Below are 12,697 nucleotides of genomic sequence, written 5' to 3'. Positions count from 1 at the left end.
GTCTGGTTAATTCATTTAACAACGTAAACTTACGCTTTGTCCATACCAACTATAATAATGTAATCCATTTACCATAGGTTCTGAAGTAAAACCAATAAATTTAAGTTTTAAACCAAAAGTCAAACATCTGAAATTCTGAAATGAATCTGTGCCCATGATACTGCCTAGTTATAAATTTGAAAACAGTATACGTATCTTTAAGTTGGTCGATGTTGTTAATGTCACAATAAAAACATGACGCTACCATACATACTCCTTATGTTATGTATTTTGTGTGTGTCTTTCGGAGTTGACAAAATATATTATATTCACTGTGCGATGTAATTGCCACTTTCTAATAAATACGATTGTTATTATAGTGCTTTGAGTAACGAAAAAACAAAACGAGACTGTGCGACTGTATTTAATTAATATGGAAACGGGTTTTCCACTTTCGTATAAGCTTACTGATGCTCACAGTCAATATTTTGACAAGATTTCAGAAGTTTTGATTTTTATAAGGATTGAGAGAATTTGGTAATTAGACAGTCAGTCAGTTTTGTACAGTTTTTGTCACTAAATCCTTTCTTTTCTGTCTATTTGTGTTTATTCTTGGTGTATCCAAAACATATTTAATTAAAATATTGGACAACAAGGCAACGATATCTTGAAAATATAGTCTTATAGTAGTTATTATAGATTTTAATTCATAAAATCATCAAAAAAGAGTTGAATAGAAAACTTTTAAAAATCATATTGACTAGCGATTTTATATTTTTATTTACCTAATTTTATTGATCAATTGACAAATAAAAACATTTTTGAATATAGATAAAAAAGTTGTATTAATTTATAGTAATTAATAAAAATTTTAATTGGGGGGGGGGGCATATCTATCTACATCTCTAGATACTTGAAACTTATAATTGCCTATGATTCATCATTCATAAATGGTCGTCAAAGAAATATTTCATCCAGTTATGTATACTGCTATACTCACAATTTTTTTACTTTTTATACTCTTTTTTTATTTATCGTTTGTTTTATAAACGAGATGATTTTTATATTTCCAGTCTTATAAATTTAAAAGGTTTACGGTTGTCTCAAAATATCGTAATTATATTACGTCTACGACATTTTCGTTCAATACTTTTAACTATTAATTACTCAGTATACTCGTGATGCATACGGTTACGACGGTGGTAAAAAATGTTCAGGATATTTAATTTTTAACTCAAATGTACTACGTTAAATTAACTACGCTCATCTAGACTCCACTTTTCATTCAATCTTATTAATTAAAATATACTTATATTAGATAGATGAATTGTGCCATAGCTACACGATCCTAATTATAGGTAATCCTAACCTAACCTACCAACAATATGTTTAAATATTATTTTTGTTCAGTTTACAATATTCTATTTGGACCAATAATCAACTACTTATGATTTAGTTTTAATTTGTTTTATAAATAAATACCACATTTATTACATTGTATTGTTATTACGATTTTATGCTTGAACAGTGTTTATATAGTTTATTATTTGTTAAATTGAGCGAAATCCTTAATGTTTAAGTTTATTCATATATTTAACTTGAGTCCGTGCTGGGTGTTATCAATGGATATAACTTCCCAATCTTAATATTCACCGTCATTTTATATTCTCTTTTTTTTTTTTATCAAATCTATTAATTGTACAAACATTTGTATAGATTGTAGATGTATTTTAAATAAATACAAAAAAAAAAAACTTGAGTTAACACACTTTAATCAATGTTATTAATAATAAGTAATTTCAAACATACCCGCGGTAACATTATTATATTGAGTACCTAATTTATAACTACGAGTTGGATTCTCTAAAGTTTGACGGTCTTCGTATTATTTGAAATCTACTTTAGAATTTACCATTATATAAATGTATAATAACAATATAATACTATTATAAGCTAGTGTAAATTACTTAAAACTTTTAAAGCAAAGCCAAACTAATAATTTTTACTAAATATTGTTTTTTCTTATCGATTACGCGTACACTTGAATGCAATCTTTTTTACTCTCACACATTGCAAAAGCTCAAATATAATAATAAACCATATACGTATAATATATTGTAATAACTGGTATTACACTTATAGCTCAAATAATATAGTACCTATATACTTATAATTATTTTATTTTTACCCATATAAATTATTACGCTGTACCATTTTACCATTTTATAAACCTTTTTATAAAGTTAAAGCAGGAAATTGTTTCATTTTATAAAGTTAAAGCAGGCAATTGTTTATAATGTAAACAGTTTATAAAATTTGATATCTTAACTTAGCTTAGGTAATATAATGAATGAGTTAAAAAATAATGCTTACAACGGTGTATTTTAATTTTCATGAATGTTTGATGTTTTTCTATAATATGTGTTTGTCTAGCAATACCACATTAGCTTTTTATTTATAATTATTTTCTAAGTTATATTATTTGATTTTGGATAAAAAACCAAGAGGTTTCTACAACCTGTTGAATACTCAAAAAAAAAAGTAATATATTAAACAGAGCAATAAAAATAATTATTGATCACAAATCATAATAAAACTAAAATATGAAAAAATTGCCGTAAAAATAAAATGAAAATTGTGTTAAAAATTATTGTTACCTATTAATTTTTAACATACTATTTTCTATAATATAATATGTGATATATGGTATGTATGGTAACGACTCGCGAGATCTTAAGTTATTGTCTATTTAATTCTGAATTTAATGTTAACCGCATTTGGCTAATATATTGTAATATTATGATACCAACTGTAGTGGGTGGTTAGGTGCTATTAATAATTTAACACTCAACATTTTTTTTTATGCCAATTCTTTTCTGTATCTCAGCCAACGCTAATGATTTCAGTATGACAGTATAACTCTGTACGCATAATATTTTCTTAGTTTTACATGATGATAAATCATGAAATAATATATTTTGCATTTTGAAAACAAAAATAAGTTGATTCTGTTTTATAGTTCCCAAGAGTCGAAATGGGGTAGGTAAAAGCGATAAATTCGTATACGAAACCAAGTTTAAATTATTACTTAACCGGTAAGTAACTGTGTATTACCAGAAATTATACAATAAAAACAAAACATTATATTACATTTTTCAGAAAAAAATCCCTTGAAAAGTGTTTTCGTTTCAAACAAATTTCCACTTAGTGGGTGCGCATAATATATGATATCCGTACCTAATAAAAAGTAAAACCAAGAATCGACAATAAATCATACATGACCGGTATTGGACACGCCAGATGCGGTTGCATAGAGGTCAGACACAAAACACGAAAATATATTCTCAAACGATTTCGAATAGATTTTTCTTCCTTCTGGTAGCAGTGGACATCAGACACATCACTCCCAATCGATCAGAAAAGTTTCTCAGACGAACGAACGTGCACAATATTAACAATGAGTCCGTTCTTCATACTACTCGGTTCAAAAAAAAAAAAGCACTCCGATAACACAGAGCGTTATAATCATACCGTCATAAAAGTGTACGTATAGAAAATTGTTCATTTTAAACTATATAAGTACGTGATTAAATCTTGTGGATAAAAATATGTTGTCGATACTTGGATGGAGTATTTTTTTTGTATTTTGAAAATTGTTTAATGCAATTTTGAAATCAGAATATCTGAATGTGAAATATACGTATTTTTGTGTCATGACTTTTTTAAGTGGAATAGTGTAACTTCTTCAAACTCGATCATATTAAAATATAACTACAAGACAAAAAACACTATGATATTTGTACCTATGGAGCGATAATAAAAAATAATAGTGTGTGTATGAAGTCTGTGTGACGTGTAACGGCGTATGGTCGAAAAAGCTATGTGCACGGCTCCTACGGTATTATACAACAATTACAATAATATACTATTTTAATATTCCTATATATGCGATAAAAGTTAAAAGTCGAATTCGGTGTTATGATAATATGATATATTGCATATAATATGGTTTTGGAAATGCTTCCGGCTCTACACTATAATAATATGTTCGGACTGTCTCATCGTTCCGCTGGATTCGCTGAATAATTTCCTATTTATTTACATTCAATACACACGAGTCCATATACGTGCGGTCACCGCTCTGGGAAAGGATTTTAACGTTATTGTTATGATATAATATCATATTGTATTATATTATAATGCACTGTTGCAGCAGTAGGTACACATCGAAAATGCATAGTTCCGTGCGTAATGATGAGGAGATGTCATAGAGCGGTGTAATGCTGTTCATCTTGTATACCACATATGGTATACGGTCATCTAGCAGCTGGTTATGTATTTTATATCACGATTAATGTGGTTAGTATGACCGTATAAACATGAGTCCCGCGATGCAAAATTATATGAAAACATGTTATCTCACTTACCGAATCAGATTAGACGCATATATTCCTAATTTCTGATCTAACTTACATTAGAGTCTAGTGACCGATTCTAGACCGATTTCAATAATGTGGGCGCCTACCACGGGCGGAGTGGGATTAAAATTCAGGCCGGGAGATTGAAATTTATCCAGGCCACCCACTATTTACCAATTAAATTACCAAAAAAATGTTTAACCAGCAAATAAAATAATAATAAACGTTATTCAAATTATTATATTATTTTATCTATTTTTTTAAATTAAAAATGATCCCAACTACCCTACCATAAGTCATAACTAGAACATTTAGCTAAGCAGTAAATACAATCAAATATATTTATGGTACAAAAAATTGTTTCCTATTTCCACCGACCAATAACACAACATTGGGTATTAATCAATTATAGCCATTATATATTAGTGTATGTCTATGTTCGTCGCCACTCTGAAGATAAACAACTTTCAGGTTTCAACAGGCGTCGGTACTCGGGTGTTTATTATAAAAATGGTAACCAATCGATATTTTGTAATTTTATACCCGATGTTCTATGCTTTCTTATACTCATACAATGCTATAAAATGTAACACAAATCACAATTGTATTAATAATATACCAAATACAATAGTTATTAATTTCGTAATTTCAAAGTTTTAATACAAAAACATTGTTGACGCGTTTACTAATTTTGTAAATAAAATCTAATATAAAATGATCGGGCCACCAGGCCATCTGGAAAATTCCCATTTCCAGACCGGCCACTCCGCCCCTGGGCCCGCTTACTGCAGTAATTTTAAATTTGTGATTGAAAAATCGTTTGATAAATACGTCAAATCGAATGGCGAACTAGCAAATCGTCTCTTGATTTTATGTTGGTGTACCACTGAAGCTCTTCTTTGGTAGGTAATAAGTTTATATCTGCAGTTTCATCTAGCTACCCTCTATAGTTTATTTCAGTAATCCTGATATTTCTGTTGCGTTAGTCTATCAAAAAATTCGGTTACTTGCGTGAAAAACATTACATAACCCTAAGTAATTATTTATCGTTTATACTGCATGCGTGTATCGCATGGTCGTCGAAAATAGATCAATCGAAGAAGTTTTTACTTGTTGTACATTTATAAGTACAACTGCATGGTGCATACACAGATCACAGAACCTATCTGCACAGCCGTTGAGAGGTCCAGATAGTTCATTAGTGCCATGCCTCCCGAAGTCTAAAGTATATAAACGTTCCTAAAGCAGCGTCCATGTGCCCTACGATCGAATAGAACAATCGATTGACTGTGTTCGGTATCTCATACCTATGTATCGTGCTAATAGTATTGGCCGAGAACCAACACAATATGTTTAAGATGTCGAGAGGCTCGAACGTGCATTTTATTGCAGTACATCGTACAACACATGAACACAATGACATAATATTATACACACAAACAACTATTTACCGTTACGTGTTGTAACAATAATTGAATACAATTTACGACGATTTGTCTTAAACTCTTTATTTTATGATTGAAACCGTAATGCGAGACATTTTTCGAGTACCACCTCTGTTCAATAAATGTGATTGATACCAAAATGCAGCTGTATGAAATTTTTGCGGTTTTTAATTCGGTAAGAAACGTGTAGAAAAATTTGCTCACGTCATTATATTATATACATTATATTTTCAGTATTCAAGTGGTTATTGAAATTTAAGATTTTGATGAATATCATTTGTACAGGGTGTCCCGTGAGGATTTACCCATTGCGATATGTCACTAAATAATAGAGAAATCAAAATATTCTATTTTTTAATTTATTTCAATGGTTTGGTAAAAAAGATAAAAAATGTAATTTTTATTTAATTATTTCCAAAAAAAATTAAGATAGCCATTTTGTAGGGTTTGTTTTCTGAAATTATTGACTTTTCAAAATTTTATCTTCGCTAATTTCCAGATTTTTAATATTTTTTCTAGTTTTGAAGAAATCAAATGTGATTACAACTAGACACACAAGAACGCGCTCAGCACGGCGGGTCGCATGTTTGATAACACTGCGTGTAAAATGATTCACAATTTTTCTCGAAACTAAAAAATATATTAAAAATCAAGAAATTAATGAAAATAAAATTTTGAAATTTTAATATTTTTAGAAAAACAAACTCTAAAAAATGGGTGTCTTCATTTTTTTGGAAATAATTAAATAAAAACATTATTTTTTAAAAATTTTTACCAAAACATTAAAATAAATTAAAAAATGAAATGATTGTAGTTTTTATCCCTGTGAATCCTATTACAAAACTAAAATGTTGATATCTCCTTTATTTCGTGAGATATCGCAATGAGTAAATCTTCGTGAGATACTCTGTATACTATATAATATTATTGCATTGTATTTTGTAAGTGATGCCTGATATATAGACTTTGGGTAAATTATTAGAGTCCACATTATCTGAGTGAACTCGACAATACATCACAATGAAGTTTGGTTCTCGGTTCTAGTATAATGTTTTACATGGGTAGTGTACTGGTATATACATTATTCGGAGTAGTTATATAAATCGAGTTCTCTTGGACCTTGGCCCTTGGGTAATACCAATAATTATATACATGCATATAATTGTTATAGTTTTGTGTTAAAAACCACTTAAGTGAACTCTTTGAAACTTTTCAAATATTGTTCAACTATAGGTACCAAAGTGCTTGTTATTGTTATTGCGAGACATTTTGGGATAATGTGACACTTGTATAGTATATTATTTGCACAATAAATTCACATGTCAGTTTTCATCGTATTTACACTTCGTCTATAATACTATAGATTGATATTTTGGTAAACGTGAGAAGATTTTTATTTTACAATATTATATTATTATATTTATTTTACATTTTATATTCTAATAAATAATTTTTAATATCTAGTGTCTTGTAATATTAATGAATCCATCTATTATGTAAAAACTAATATCTATAATATTATTAACTATAGTACCTATAATGAGAAAAAATGGCATAAAATATCTAAAAAAAATTTCCGAGTTTAACAGTTGAATGTATGTTATTTTTACTGACATCTAATAATCGATAAATCTTAAAAATCGATGATTTAAACGCAATAAGATGCATTGTACTTCCTCGAAGTAGAAATTGAACGATGGATAAGATGTTGTTGTCCTGAGAGGAATGGATTAATTATTTATCTGGACTATTATTCCTATATTATAATATTATCTATCTATGTTAACTTCAATCAACATTGACGTTATGGTATCGTCATAGGTGGTGGTGAAGAACTACGATAATACTGATACATTTTCGATAGTCATAAAATCATATATTAAAATATCTGGTACGCGTGGTTTATCTGAGTCTTCAAAAGTTCAGATAAAATATTAAAATAACAATTGTGTACAAGGTAGGAAATATTTAAGATTTCCAATTACTGAATTGAATTACTTATTTAAACTAGGCATACAATTATTGACGACTTTCGCAATAGTCTTGCAATCTCGTTATTATGTATTATTATGCCAACTAGCCAACTAACAGTCAATAGCACTCGCTTAAAAATACTGATACAGTAATGTTTCCTTAAGTGATAGGTTCTCGCTGGCAGATGTCTGCGTAATCGGTGATCGGTTTGTTTTGTCCAAACATTCAAATACTATACATCCACATTGATATGACGTACATAATTTGTCACCAGCGAGGTTGTCGATTTTTGGTTTAATATTATAATGTATGAAAATATCCAATTGTAACGTTTAAATAAAGGCCAAACGCTTAACTTCCGCCGTACCGGAAGTTTGGTATTTACGCGTTGAATGCATTTCTGTAAATATATATATATATATATGTAAATATTATAATCACGAATTCTGTAATATATACGTTAAGTTCACGGACGACAGCTCGCAAACGCGACTAACTTGAACATAGAACAACGTAGTTATTATAATTGTTATAATAACAGTGAATTTTTGTCATTTTTTTTCGTAGAGACATTATATCCGAGTTTGCCGCGAGTAAATACAAAACCGTAGCTTAAAACATATATATGTATATTATAATAATGTATATACTCCGTTTTAGCATCACTGCACACAAGAATGAACAGATATCGTAGTTTATGACACGCGCGTAATGCAAACACCATCGTCGCCGTAATCGTCGCATCGTGATCTATATTTATTGCATATATATATAATATACGTATACGCTTACACATGTATTCATGATAAGTTTCATATTATTATTATTATTTACAGTCGCTCCCACTCGACGTTGCGGAAGACAACGATATTCGTTTTTAATTATGTACGCGATCCCGCATACGAATATAATACGACCGTTGAATCTCTCGACGTTGAAAACCTGAACGAGATTTATTCGATCTATATGTATATTTGGTAGCATAGTATATTGTTACGTCCCGACTGAACGTCGATTCATACATCAACGTAGAGATGAAATACTGATGTATACAATGTAATAATGTCTTTATTTTCACAATTTATTAAAAACATGATACAAAAATACAGTTTATATGCTATAAAGGTATTGGTGAGCGGTGTTACGACCTTACTCTGAAATATTGTTTTAAATGACAATGAGTGGTTTTACGCAGTGGCGTTCTCAGGATTTTTCTATGGGGGGGGGGGGGGGGTTCTGAAAATTTACTCGAATATAATAGAAAAAATTTAAAATACCACTACTATTTCTTTTAATTTTAATAAATCAAACAATATTCGTACAATTGATAGAATATAATAGAACGTCAGGTCGTCAGAACACAATTGTGAATTGTCACTTTTTAATTGAAAAAATACGAAAACGTTTATGATAACAAATTGTAAATAACCAGCCGAAAAATGATATCACATAATACGGATTAACGATAATAACGAACCACACTTTGGTTAACACATGGAGTTGTTATCACTGTGTTGTTATTGTTATCATATAATATCATAATATATCAATAATCATGATAAAGAAAAAATATCAAAAAAATAAAAAAATAATAATAACTTGTCACAATTCACAAACATATATAATATCAAAAGTAGACGAAACGTGTATTACTAAAATGTAAGAAAATAAAGATCCTTGGGGGGGGAGGATCTATCCCCCATATCCCCCCCCCCCCGTGAGAACGCCCATGGTTTTACGACCTGCCTCTAAGCGTCTTAAATGTCCCTAACTGTCTATAGTTTAAATTTAAGAACCGTTTGGCTCACATTTTAAAAATCGTCTGACGAGCTCTTGTCGTGGTCTCCCTTATATGTGCTCGTGTCCGTAGAAGTAGGTGGTCGTACGCTCGTACGTGGTGGTGAAATCTGGCACAAGGCAGAATTTGAGTCTCCTGGTGTAATTGGTTATTCTGGTCGATTCACATCCTTTCTTAATAACAGAGACTTTTTTCGAGAAGAGACGTGTGACAATGCTTTTATAGTTTAATTATCTAGTCTGGGGTTCACTACGCTTTTTACAATGACCTCGGCATGCAATATTATATTAATTGCCTACTTAGTTGTATCACCATTCAGTAGAAACGTACACTATGTTTTGTATATTTTTAGGGTACGTAACAATATTATACCAATATTTTAAAACGTGGTAACAATATGCAATGTCGCGACAACATTGTATTGCAATGTTTGTCCAATATGTTGAAATTGTACCTGCAATACATAATCCCCATAAACCAGCCTCCTATGTGTATTTCATTTTTAATATAAAACATTTATTAAAATCATTCTGATTTTGGAATTTTTGAGAGTACATCTTTCAAAGTTCATTTTTTCAAATAAGTTTGTAAAGTTTAACAACCAAGAAACTATACTTTTTTGAATTTCAGTACTACTTATTTTTTCCAGACGAAAACTACCATCACTTTTTTGCCGCTATTGTGAAGGAGTTGATGTTTTTAAAACTTTGATGTATCTATATCGAAATTTGAGTAAGTTATTTTTCGGTTGTTAAACTTTTCAAACTTATTTGAAAATATAGTGTTCATAAAAAAAAAACTCATTCAAATAAATGCATATCCGAAGGATAAAAGGACGGCGATCGTGCGTGCTTTTTGAACCACCCGGTAACTCTTAGTCATTATATAATAATATTTATTATTATTGCAGTACTATTGGAAAGTCATAAATTGTAATTTCATTACAATATTAACGTACAGGATTAACATATCACTGCATAATATTCACCATATCGTTTGTGTGTAATATAATATTAAGGGCATAATATATGTTATATTTTATCTGTTTTTAGGACACCTATATCTGCGAGTTGTGGCTTAAAAATAATTTATAATTTACTCGTTTCTCTCGTTATTATCATCATTATCATTGTTTTTTGACTATATAGTTATGTTGTCTAAGCTGATATAAAATATTCATATTGTATGTATTCGTACTCATGACATAATACAATATATTATTATAATTTAAACATAATTGAGTAAAACTGCCAAAACATTTCGAGTTGAAATACGATTTCAAACGAACACAAGTATATTATTTCCGTGTTGGTATACATACATACACGGGTCATGAAAAACATAACTCGTCTATCTAAACATTAAATCTGTATTTCACAAATCAAAATAATTTAATGTAATAATAATAATAATAGTAATATATATTTTCATACATTTTCTGCTGTGTCGACTCGTCTATATAATTAGCGAAATGTTAATGTGGCATCGTAAATTATTATTTTCGTTGTTCGTAGTGCAATAGTCGAACACATATAGTATTATTACAATTATTATGTTTCTCTCGTGTTTGTTTTTTATTTATATCAAAATTATTTATTATCGCCGTGGCCACCTACCTATGCGCAGTAAATGTAATATCTTTTGTGTACCTGCACGTATCCAAAGTGAAATTGAGAAAATTCGCTAAGCGTACGGTGAATAGCAGACAGTGCAGTCGCACGAACTCCAAAACGTGTGCAGTCTAATAATTGTTAAATAATTGTTGGTACAAAGTCGATTTGTTCTCGGCTCCAAACAATAAGTGCCATTGCCCCGATGTCAACATCGTGCTATATTCGCCTTCTGCAAAGTGGATATTAAAGTACAATCTCAGGGAAACTGGAAATTGTTCATTTCGTCAAGTTTAATTATAGTATATAGATAGGTACACAGCTGTGCACTTGGTGCTAAGTCGGACGTGTTCAAATAGTTTTGTACGAAACAAAATTGTTATTCAAAAATAACAACACCGTTATAATTACAGTATTTTAAAGCATAAAATATGGTTTTATATTATTATAATACATTTATGTCTCTCTCGTTATCTTAAGATATGAGAAGGACTGTCGAAAAAAAATGTACGAAATTGTTTTTTATTTAAACGTGTTTAATTTATCTTAGTGCTAATGTTCTTCGTATGTCTGACAACACTATCCATACTATATTATAGTCTGTAATCCATCACAAACGTGCATGTGGTTTACGCCACGCGGATCTGTGAATGCCGTTAGTTTTGTATTTACGTTTATTACAATAATATAATAATAGCATGATAACACTGAATAGGTAATTCACTTGCATACACGCATTGTCGCATGGCAAATATAGCTGCAGTGAAACTTCTTTAGGTGTGGTAGCATAAGTCGGATTCATGAGCTCAACCGTTGCGACCCAAAAGCATTACTGGCGTGGCTACTCGGTCTCTATAGTAATACAATATCAACAACGTAGCATACAATAATAATAATAATAATATGTAATATATGTATATATAGTAATAATAATACTGAATTCCTTCGAGTAATCTTATTCCTGCTTTGCATAGGCAATTTCACTTCTATCGTGCGCGATCTGGCACACTCATTTTTTTTTTTTTTTTATATATAGGATTAGATTATATATTTATATTATGTAAATAGTTGTTATATTATACCTATACGAAACCATATTGTTATATACTAGTGTAACCGAATTATTATATTTTCAGGGATAAACTGTTGAACATTAAATATTTCACAATAATTACGTTTAATTCATTAAAATCAGTATCTTATTGCCTTGTTGGGTGCTAAAAAATATATAATTGAATAAAAAATGTCGATCAAAAAAATATTTTAAAACTGTTTTAATATTCTCTTCCAAATGTTGACATGTTCATTGACGCTGATATATAAAAAAAAATTAACTTTAGAAAATTGTCGACATAAAATAAATAGATAATGTATTCGTTTATTATCTATAGAGATACAAGACTGATCTCGAAATCTCATCACAGAACTATTCTTATCTATTAAAGTTTTACGATGAAGAATAAATTGAAACTC

General features: G+C 29.7%; 1 protein-coding gene across 3 annotated transcripts in view; it reads right to left on the bottom strand.

Annotated features, from left to right (window-relative positions):
• Positions 1 to 12,697, bottom strand: part of LOC107173706 (calcitonin gene-related peptide type 1 receptor-like) — a 153,703-nt gene that overhangs the window by 46,870 nt on the left and 94,136 nt on the right. The window lies entirely within an intron of this gene.

Source organism: Diuraphis noxia, unplaced genomic scaffold (assembly GCF_037042655.1).
Source record: "Diuraphis noxia isolate RWA-SAM2 unplaced genomic scaffold, SU_Dnox_SAM2 contig0005, whole genome shotgun sequence".
Classification (NCBI taxonomy): Eukaryota; Metazoa; Arthropoda; class Insecta; order Hemiptera; family Aphididae; genus Diuraphis; species Diuraphis noxia.
Note: the sequence above shows the minus strand (reverse complement) of the source record. Positions and strands in the feature narration are given on the sequence as shown.